This window comes from Cherax quadricarinatus, chromosome 20 (assembly GCF_038502225.1).
Source record: "Cherax quadricarinatus isolate ZL_2023a chromosome 20, ASM3850222v1, whole genome shotgun sequence".
NCBI classification, from domain to species: Eukaryota; Metazoa; Arthropoda; class Malacostraca; order Decapoda; family Parastacidae; genus Cherax; species Cherax quadricarinatus.
Genome location: NC_091311.1, coordinates 21,892,178 through 21,903,998, shown reverse-complemented (window position 1 = coordinate 21,903,998; position 11,821 = coordinate 21,892,178). Strand labels below are relative to the sequence as shown.

At 42.7% G+C, this 11,821-nt stretch overlaps 1 protein-coding gene across 6 annotated transcripts in view; it reads left to right on the top strand.

The window, feature by feature from the left end:
• The first annotated feature begins 8,402 nt into the window (after positions 1–8,402).
• The window catches only part of LOC128703737 (mucin-2), a 282,769-nt gene continuing 279,350 nt past the window's right edge, over positions 8,403–11,821 (top strand). For 2 of the 6 annotated variants that reach the window (XM_070086905.1, XM_070086902.1), the window contains exon 1: positions 8,416–8,504. The gene's annotated coding sequence lies outside the window, so the exon portion shown is untranslated. Of the gene's footprint in view, positions 8,505–11,821 lie in introns of all 6 variants that reach the window. The other 4 variants (XM_070086907.1, XM_070086896.1, XM_070086899.1 and 1 more) reach the window with 4 other exon arrangements.

Here is an 11,821-nt window from a genome sequence, read left to right as displayed (position 1 = left end):
AAACTATAAAAGGGGGGACTACACAGGTATGAGAAACTTCCTGCAGGAGGTTCAGTGGGACAGAGAAATGGTAGGAAAATCAGTAAACGAGATGATGGAATATGTGGCAACGAAGTGCAAGGAGGCAGAGGAAAGTTTTGTTCCCAAGGGAAACAGAAATAATAGGAAGACCAAAACGAGTCCTTGGTTTACCCGAAGGTGTAGGGAGGCAAAAACTAAGTGCAACAGAGAATGGAAAAGGTACAGGAGGCATAGGACCCAGGAAAACAAGGAGATTAGTAGAAGAGCCAGAAACGAGTATGCGCAGATAAGGAGGGAGGCCCAGCGACAGTATGAAAACGACATAGCATCGAAAGTCAAATCTGACCCGAAACTGCTGTATAGCCACATTAGGAGGAAGACAACAGTCAAGGACCAGGTGATAAGGCTGAGGAAAGAAGGTGGAGAACTCACAAGAAACGATCAAGAGGTATGTGAGGAGCTCAACACGAGATTTAAGGAAGTATTTACAGTAGAGACAGGAAGGACTCTGGGGGGACAGACCAGATGGGGACACCAACAAGGAATACAACAACAAGTGTTGGACGACATACATACAGATGAGGAGGAGGTGAAGAAACTGCTAAGGGACATCGATACCTCAAAGGCAATGGGACCGGACAACATCTCTCCATGGGTCCTTAGAGAGGGAGCAGATATGTTGTGTGTACCACTTACCACAATCTTCAACACATCCCTGGAAACTGGGCAACTACCTGAGGTATGGAAGACGGCAAATGTAGTTCCCATTTTCAAAAAAGGAGACAGAAAAGAGGCACTAAACTATAGACCTGTGTCATTGACGTGTATAGTATGCAAAATTATGGAGAAGATTATCAGGAGGAGAGTGGTGGAGCACCTGGAACGGAACAGGAGTATAAATGCCAACCAGCACGGATTCACGGAAGGCAAATCCTGTGTCACAAACCTTCTGGAGTTTTACGAAAAAATAACAGAAGTAAGACAAGAGAGAGAGGGGTGGGTTGATTGCATCTTCTTGGACTGCAAGAAGGCCTTTGACACAGTTCCTCACAAGAGATTAGTGCAGAAGCTAGAGCATCAGGCGCATGTAACAGGAAGAGCACTGCAATGGATCAGAGAATACCTGACAGGGAGGCAACAACGAGTCATGGTACGTAATGATGTATCACAGTGGGCACCTGTGACGAGCGGGGTCCCACAGGGGTCGGTCCTAGGACCAGTGCTATTTTTGGTATATGTGAACGACATGACGGAAGGGTTAGACTCAGAAGTGTCCCTGTTTGCAGATGATGTGAAGTTAATGAGGAGAATTAAATCTGATGAGGACCAGGCAGGACTTCAAAGAGACCTGGACAGACTGGACACCTGGTCCAGCAAATGGCTTCTCGAATTTAATCCTGCCAAATGCAAAGTCATGAAGATAGGGGAAGGGCACAGAAGACCACAGACAGAGTATAGGCTAGGTGGCCAAAGACTGCAAACCTCACTCAAGGAGAAAGATCTTGGGGTGAGTATAACACCGAGCATGTCTCCGGAAGCACACATCAATCAGATAACTGCTGCAGCATATGGGCGCCTGGCAAACCTGAGAACAGCATTCCGACACCTTAGTAAGGAATCATTCAAGACACTGTACACCGTGTATGTCAGGCCCATACTGGAGTATGCAGCACCTGTTTGGAACCCGCACTTGATAAAGCACGTCAAGAAACTAGAGAAAGTACAAAGGTTTGCAACAAGGTTAGTTCCAGAGCTAAGGGGAATGTCCTATGAAGAAAGATTAAGGGAAATCGGCCTGACGACACTGGAGGACAGGAGGGTCAGGGGAGACATGATAACGACATATAAAATACTGCGTGGAATAGACAAGGTGGACAAGGACAGGATGTTCCAGGGAGGGGACACAGAAACAAGAGGCCACAATTGGAAGTTGAAGACACAAATGAGTCAGAGAGATAGTAGGAAGTATTTCTTCAGTCATAGAGTTGTAAGGCAGTGGAATAGCCTAGAAAATGACGTAGTGGAGGCAGGAACCATACACAGTTTTAAGACGAGGTTTGATAAAGCTCATGGAGCGGGGAGAGAGAGGGTCTAGTAGCAACCGGTGAAGAGGCGGGGCCAGGAGCTAGGACTCGACCCCTGCAACCACAAATAGGTGAGTACAAATAGGTGAGTACACACACACACACACACACACACACACACACACACACACACACACATGAGGAGTGGCATGAAAGAATCAAGAAGTCCCCAGACATCATAGCAGTCACAGAAACGAAACTCACTGAGACAATAACAGATGCAATCTTCCTACTAGGATATCAGATCCTGAGGAAAGATAGGAGCAGAGGGGGAGGAGGGGTTGCACTGCTCGTGAAAAATAGATGGAAATTTGAGGAAATGGGAGGCATGGACGAGATTGGAGAGAGGGAATACATAGGTACACTTCAGTCTGGAGAACATAAGGTAGTCATTGCAGTGATGTATAATCCACCACAGAACTGGAAGAGGCCAAGAGGGGAATATGAAGAGAGCAACAGAGCAATGGTGGACACACTGGCTGAGGTGGCAAGAAGAGCTCACTCGAGCAGAGCAAAGTTACTGGTTATGGGCGACTTCAACCACAGGGAGATCGATTGGGAAAACCTGGAGCCACATGGGGATCCCGAAACATATAGAACCAAGATGATGGATGTGGTACCGGAAAATTTTATGCATCAACATGTTAAGGACACTTCCAGAAAGAGATAGGAGGATGATCCAGCAAGACTGGACCTTGTGTTCACCCTGGTCAGTTCAAACATTGAGGACATCACATATGAGAGGCCCCTTGGAGCTAGTGACCACGTGGTTTTGTGCTTTGAATACAAAGAAGTTGTAGGTGGAGAGGGTAACAGTTGAATGGGAAAAGCCAAACTACAAAAGGAGGGACCACACAGGTTTGAGGAACTTCCTGCAGGAGATTCAGTGAGACAGAGAACTGGTAGGAAAGTCAGTAAACGAAATGATGGAATACGTAACAACAAAATGCAAGGAGGCAGAGGAAAGGTTTGTTCCCAAGGGCAAGAGAAATAATGGGAAGATCAGAAAGAGCCCCTGGTTTACCCGAAAATGTAGGGAGGCAAAAACAAAGTGCACTAGAGAATGGAAAAAGTACAGAAGGCAAAGAACACAGGAAAATAAAGACATTAGTCGAAGAACCACGAACAAGTATGCACAGGTAAGGCAGGAGGCCCAGAGACAGTATGAAAACAACACAGCATCGAAAGTCAAGTCTGACCCAAAACTGCTGTATAGCCACCTCAGGAGGAAGACAACAGTCAAAGACCAACTGATCAGGCTGAGGAAAGAAGGTGGGGAACTCACAAGAAATGATCATGAGGTATGCGAGGAGCTCAACAAGAGATTTAAGGAAGTATTTCCAGTAGAGACAGGAAGGGCTCTGGAAAGACAGCACAGAGGGAAACACCAACAGAGAATATACCAACAAGTGTTGGATGACATACACACAATGAAGGAGGAGGTGCAGAAGCTGCTAAGTGACCTTGATGCCTCAAAGACGATGGGACCGGACAACATCCCCCTGTGGGTCCTTAGAGAAGGAGCAGAGACGCTGTGTGTGCCACTAACCACAATCTTCAATATATCCCTTGAAACTGGGCAACTACCTGAGGTATGGAAAGAGACAGAAACGAGGCACTAAACTACAGACCAGTGTCTCTGACAAGTATAGTATGCAAAGTCATGGAGAAGATCATCAGGAGGAGAGTGGTGAAGCACCTGGAATGGAACAAGATTGTAAACGACAACCAGCACGGATTCAAGGAAGGCAAATCCTGTGTCACAAACCTTCTGGAGTTTTATGACATGGTAGCAGAAGTAAGACACGAGAGAGGTGTGTTGATTGGATTTTCCTGGACTGCAGGAAGGCCTTTGGCACAGTTCCTCACATGAGATTAGTGCAGAAGCTGGAGGATCAGGCTAATATAACAGGAAGGGCACTGCAATGGATCAGAGAATACCTAACAGGGAGGCAACAGCGAGTCATGGTACGCGATGAGGTATCACAGTGGGCGCCTGTGACGAGCGCCTGTGACGAGTGGGGTCCCACAGGGGTCAGTCCTAGGACCAGTGCTATTCTTGGTATATGTGAATGAAATAATGGAAGGAATGGACTCAGAAGTGTCTCTGTTCGCAGATGATGTGAAGTCATTGAGGAGAATTAGATCAGATGAGGATCAGGCAGGACTACAAAGAGACCTGGACAGGCTGAGCACGTTGTCCAGCAACTGGCTTCTCGAAATCAACCCCGCCAAACTGCAAACCTCACTCAAGGAGAAAGATCTTGGGGTGATCATAACACCGAGTACGTCTCCAGAAGCACACATCAACCAGATAACTGCTGCAGCAAATGGGCGCCTGGCAAACCTGAGAACAGCGTTCGTTTACTTAAGTAAGGAATTGTTCAAGACACTGTACACCGTGTACGTCAGGTCCATACTGGAGTATGCAGCACCAGTTTGGAACCCACACCTGGTCAAACACGTTAAGAAATTAGAGAAAGTGAAAAGGTTTGCAACAAGGTTAGTTCCGGAGCTCAAGGTAATGTCCTACGAAGAAAGGTTCAAGGAAATCGGCCTGACGACACTGGAGGACAGAAGGGTCAGGGGAGACATGATAACGACATACAAAATACTGCGTGGAATAGATAAGGTGGGCAGAGATAGGATGTTCCAGAGAGGGGACACAGAAACAAGGGGTCACAATTGGAAGTTGAAGACTCAGACGAGTCACTGGGACGTTAGGAAGTACTTCTTCATTCATAGAGTTGTCAGGAAGTGGAATAGTCTAGCAAGTGATGTAGTGGAGGCAGGAACCATACATAGCTTTAAGACGAGGTATGACGAAGCTCAGGGAGCAGAGAAAGAGAGGACCTAGTAGTGATCAGTAAAGAGACGGGGCCAGGAGCTGAGTCTCGATCCCTGCAACCACAACTGAGTGCACACACAATCCCTGTGTAAAAAAAAAAAAAACAGTGGTAATGCTGTATTTACAGTGAACAAAGTCAGGGTATTTGTCCAGAAATGTTTGTAATATACCACTGTGGATAAAATACTCAGCCATTTGTTGAACATTTCTGGGTGAGTTGTCTCTGAATTCATTAATTTTATCGCACTCCAGTACATAGTGAAGCAAGGTGCGACAATTGTCCATCAAAGCAAAGTTACTGTACATTGATGGACTGAGCACACCAACTCTAGGCTGAGGGAGAGACTTACTAACTCATTTTTCTCACCATCGTTCACAGATTTTCTCTGTACTGGACTGAAGAAGCCACTGGCTGGCGAAATGTTTAATCGGTAAAGATTTCCAAATGTTTCATCTCTTCATAGTGCATTTCTGTCAGTTCTGGTACTAGCCTGGTTGCATATTTCTGTATTTTTTCGAGTTACTTCACGTGCATTAGCTAGGTGTGGGGCTCCATGATTGGCCTAACTTATGTTGTAAATAAGTTTCTGAAGGATTCTTTACTCAAGTTCATGAATGCTATTTGAAGTTTGATAACCTTGCATATTCCGCTGACGTTATTAACTTTGTGTATTTCTGGCGATATGCTTAGTGTTATATTTACTGCAGATCTATTTTTACTCAATGATATTTGCAGCTTCTCCCCCTCCCTATGCAGTACTCTTGTGTCCGGTCTGCCCCCACCCTCTCCAATTCGCATAACTTTGTCGTGTGTGTGTGTGTGTGTGTGTGTGTGTGTGTGTGTGTGTACTCACCTAGTTGTGGTTGCAGGGGTCGAGTCTCAGATCCTGGCCCCGCCTTTTCGCTGGTTGCTACTGGGTCCTCTCTCTCCCTGCTCCATGAACTTTATCAAACCTCGTCTTAATATTGTGTATGGTTCCCGCCTCCACTACGTCGCTTTCTAGGCTATTCCACTGCCTGGCAACTCTATGACTGAAGAAATACTTCCTAACATCCCTTTGACTCATCTGAGTCTTCAACTTCTAATTGTGTGTGTACTCACCTATTTGTGGTTGCAGGGGTCGAGTCACAGCTCCTGGCCACCTGTGTGTGTGTGTGTGTGTGTGTGTGTGTGTGTGTGTGCGCGTGCGTGTGTGTGTGTGTCTGTGTGTGTGTGTACTCAATTGTGGTTGTAGCTCCTGGCCCCACCTCTTCACTGACCGCTACTGGGTCCCCCTTCTCCCTGCTCTATGAGCTTCATTATACCTCGTCTTAAAACTATGTACGGTTCCTGCCTCCACTACATCCCTTGCCAGATTGTTCCACTTCCTAACAACTCTCTGGCTGAATTATTATTATTATTATAATCAAGGGGGAAGCGCTAAACCCGGAGGATTATACAGCATCTCTCTGGCTGAAGAAATACTTTCTAGCATTCCCTTGACTCATCTGAGTCTTGAACATCCAATTGTGACCCCTTGTTTCTGTGTCCCATCTCTGGAACATCATGTCTCTGTCCACCTTATCTATTCCATGCAGTATTTTGTATGTCGTTATCATGTCTCCCCTTGTCAGCATAATTGCTGATCTCCCCTCACATGTGTTGTATAGCTTAGCTGAGTATCATAGTACCATCCATGTGTTTATATAGAAGATCCTTACTAGGCCTAGTGACTGTATGACGTCACGGGATGCGGCATGAGTTAGTGGTACACGCTACTTCGCTCTCACTCCACGCTTAGACATACAACAGGCAAGCAGGCAGGCTGGGCCCTTCCCTTACCACAGTCTGACAATATATAGCGTTACCATCCACAAGTGTGTTTATCTTCAACCATCATATCTCCTTACGAACCCCCACGACACCCTGACCCTCCTGTCCTCCAGTGTCATCAGGCAGATTTCCCTTAACCTTTCTTCGTAGGACATTCCCCTTAGCTCTGAAACTAACCTTGTGGCAAACCTTTGCACTTTAATTTCTTTACGTGCTAGACCAGGTGTGGGTTCCAAACTGGTGCTGCGTACTCCAGTATGGACCTTACGTACACAGTGTATAGAGTCTTGAACGATTCCTTACTGAGGTATCGGAACACTATTCTCAGGTTTGCCAGGCACCCATATGCTGCAGCAGTTATCTGGTTAATGTGTGCTTCCAGCGACGTGCTCGGTATTATACTCACCCCTAGATCTTTCTCCTTGAGTGAGGTTTGCAGTCTTTGTGTGTGTGTGTGTGTGTGTGTGTGTGTGTGTGTGTGTGTGTGTGTGTGTGTGTGTGTGTGTGTGTGTGTGTGTGTGTGTGTGTGTGTATGTGTTTGTGTGCATGTGTATGTGTGTGTGTGTGTGTATGTGTATGTGTGTGTGTGTGTGTGTGTGTGTGTGTGTGTGTGTGTGTGTGTGTGTGTGTGTGTGTGTGTGTGTGTGTGTGTGTGTGTGTGTGTGTGTGTGCGTGGTGTATGCAGGGCCAAACACTGCATGTGTATATGTCCAAACTGCCGTATGTTCATATCTAAACTGTCGTGTGTACATGTCAGAACACTGCCGTGTGTTCATGTCTAAACTGCGTCGTGTGTTCATGTCAGAACACCGCCGTATGTACATGTCTAAACAGCGTCGTGTTTACATGTCAGAACACTGCCGTGTGTACAAGTCCAGACACTCACATAAAGACAAAACACTCGCGTCGTCACACTGAGGCGCTGTTCACATGTGTGTTTGTAGATACAAAATATACAAATGGATGTAATATGCATATGCATCCTTGTACAAAGCAGGCACGTCCGATCAATATGGTGATAGTGACGCTCATAGTTATTCCACTCATGTGGGAGCCTTTCAAGGGTGGTGGGTGGCACTGGGTGGCGGGCGGCACCGGTGTGGTACATAGTACTGGGCGGTGGGTGGTATCACAGAACGGTATACGATTGTCTTTTCTTATAACTACTCTATGGTAGGGAAACTGACAACTGCAATATGAAACTAGAAAATAAAAGAAAACGTACTTGGGCAATGGTAATAATCAGTAAAAATATTAATTACGTACCATGATTGTAATTTTGTTAGTGTATATAAACGCGTGTTTATGTATTATTAATTCCTTCAAATTTACTGGTGTTTTGAGCTAACTTTCTCTTGGATTAAAACTGATGGAGTCGCATTTCCCTGCGTGTTTAACCTTTTCCACAACAACAACAACAACAAAAAAGTAACAACAACAGCAACAATAATAATAGCAATAATAATCATTATTATTCTTTTAAGCAAATTTAAAGCATTCTGTCAGGACTAGAGAATGTTTAGGTCAACACCATTCTTTCACTAAGACAATATTACAGAAGGTGTGTCAGGATATAAGTAAAAATGTTGTTATCAGTGAGTGATACATGTAGTAGTACAGGTGGCAACACTGTTCTAGTCACCATAGCAAGACAACACACATGGGTTACCAGCCTCACCGGTTGCCAGTCTCAGTGCTGTACTGAACCTGTGCTGGGCACCGCTCTGTCGCTACTCAGGTACGTGGCAATTTATTTTTGTGACAAATAAATTTTTATTACTGCTATGTGCCCAACCTATGTAAGTGATAACTAACCTTATTTTTTTAAGTTTGATAAACGACGAGTTTGTTGTCAATTGTGTTAGATAGGTTAATAAGCAAGTTATAGTTCTGTTAATGGGCTGTTTACGAGAATAATAAAGCGCTAAACCTTTGTGGTTTAGCACTTCTTTTTGATAATAATAATAATTGCAAGAATAATGGGTTCTATTAAATATGGAAAATTGCATTTATCTGATGTATTATTATATACATAACAGTAAATGAACATTGATAATTATTATTTATCAGTTAGACAAGTAGGAATTTGGGACACTTAGGTCGCAAAAAATGTCCCCCTTCGATACCTACCACTGTCATATCCACAAGTTGCTCTGGACCTATTAATTAAATGAAATATACATACACCAGAAATGCTGGTAAATATATAAATTTGTGGACTGTATATTAAAAAATTAAATGGTTATATATATATACAATTACATAACAGAAGGAAAATATATCTTAATATCACTCACCAATTTGACTGGAGATTAATGTGTATCATACTCAGAAAACCTCACTCGAACTAAATCTATGAAAATAATGCTGGCCAGAATTACACACAAATCTAGAGAGCTTATCTGAGGTTCCTGGAGAGGTCTTGTCCAGTCGCCTGATATCTCAAGTTATGCAGGAATGCATATCCACCAATTTCGCCTCCTATTTGGGAGGTGTCAGTACCATTTTAACCTCTAGAGCACGAAAAATTCTTCCCCATTCACCAACGTTTCTAATACAAATTAAAAAACCAAGATGGCCTGTCTCTACTTTTTTTTTCGATAACATACTTCTTTTAAAAATACAATATAGGGCATCTATTTACCTATAAATTACCGTATTTCCGGAAAATATGTACAGTATTTTCCACACTGCGGCCGGCCGGAGTTCGTTGCTAAACGACTCAAATTGCTCATTTGACAATGGTGGAGGACCTGAGTACATATAGGATTGGGCATCCACAAGGTGACATATTACACAAGATTTAATCACCCTTTTAACACTTTGCCGTCCTTGTGGAATCCAGAAAGTTTCCCTAATACAATTTAAGGTATCTTGTACCCCACCATGCATTACATTTTTATGGGCATTTAGAACAATTAAATTTGTTAGATGATGAGTTTTGGGCAGTATGATAGGGTGTTTAGCATAATCATCCAAGTCAGCATTTAGTAACCTACCTCTGCACCTAATTACATTGTTCTCTAAATACAGCCCCAATTTCTCTATTATGGAACCTTTCACAATTTTACTTTCCATCATCAATTTAATCTTATTTCCATAGATTTCTTCCTGTACCCTCTTTATCCAGTATTCAAGAGGATGTGAAAACTTATATGATATATTCATCTTGTTTAGAAATTTAAACACCAACTTAGTTACATTGATTAGTTTGGGTAAAGAAGAATACCTATTTATATCAATGGCTAAGGGAGGACAAACTATTGGAGCAGTGGTCACAGTAATTTCAACAGGAGCAATATACGCCTTTTGTACAGGTCAATTAGCTTTATTTACCAACCAGCTTGGTCCTTTAAACCATGATACAGCATTTACAAATTTAGCATAAGGTAAGCCTCGAGATAAGAAATCAGCTTGATTCTCCTCACCAGGTATATTATTAAATGTTAACATATGCTGACCCAAACTATTATACTTCTCTTGCATCTGATTAATTTCAGCGACTCTGTTTTGTATGTACACAATTTTACTGTTTCCATTACGAATCCATTATAAGGATACCTCATTATCAGACCAAATTACAGTGTCGCTAATATTTATCTCATGCAACTTATTTCTTATATAATTAGCTAATTTGACACCTACATAAATGGCTGTTAATTCCAACTGAGGCAAGGTACGTGATTTAATTGGAGACACTTTAGCCTTAGACATAACAAGAGAAATAACACTATTACATTCAAGGTAAGCAACTGCTCCATATGGAAATTTTGAAGCATCACAACAAATGTGGAGTACATTTTTCCCATCTGGATTGGCCACCTGGTGTGGGAACTCCAACATTGGAATTTTCTCATAATCACCAATTAATTCGTCCCACCTGTTAATGAATTCCTCAGGTAGAATTTCATCCCAAGCACATTTAAGTTTCCATGCTTCCTGAATTAATAATTTCCCTCTTATAGTAAGGGGTGACACTAAACCTAGTGGATCAAAACATTTGGAAACTTCAGCAAGCAAGACTCTCTTACTTAATTTATTGGGCATACTGTAATTATTAGGTTTTAACATTAACAAATCTCTCTCAGTATCCCAAGTTAATCCCAATACATTACTGTATTTTGGCACTTCATCTCCAGGGTAATCTTTACTTATTTTGTCCTTTAATTTGGACGAATTACTATTCCATTCCCTCAGAGGCATATTGGCACTTTGCATTATTTTATTAGCCTCTCCATAAGTCATTAACAGTTCCTCTTCAGTTGACGTCACACCCAAGAAATTGTCCACATAAAATTGTTTGCTCATTACCTTACTCAATGGACTTTCCATACGTTTAAGGTGTGCATTTATCGTCGCTTGAAGTAGGAACAGACTGGATGTAGCACTAAATAATACGCTCCTAAAGTGAAAGGTTTTCAGAGGGCTAAGTGGGTCAATAGGATTATCAGGCCATAAGAAGCGGGTACAATCCCGGTCAGCCTCTTGTAAACCCACTCTTAGGAAAGCTTTACTTATGTTAGCCGTAAAGGCATAATTTTTCATCCTGAAATTTAATAAGATATCTCCTAATTTTTCCGTCAACGATGGACCTGTCATCAAACAGTCATTTAAACTAGGTACATTTTTGTTACTCCTGGCACTACAATTAAACACAATTCTCAGAGGAGTGGTCTTAGAATCCTTCTTCACTCCGAGATGTGGCAAATAGTGACCATAAATTTTGGCTTGCTCAGGAGGTACCTCTTCTATAAATTTATTAATTAATTGTTCAGCAATTATATCATTATAGGCAGTTAACAATTCTGGTGTCTTACTCAGTTTGCGGAGCTGAGCCTTTAACTGCCTATATGCCATTCTGTAATTAGTGGGCAATTCTGGATGGTTCAGTCTCCACGGAAGTCGTACCCAGTATTGTCCAGATTCAAATTTTACATCTTTCAGGTACTGCTCCTGAGTAAAAGAATCGTCTGGACTTTCTTCATTTACATTTATTCCAATGCTGTCTAATTCCCACAATTTATGCACTGGCTCAACACCATCCTCTATGGAAGA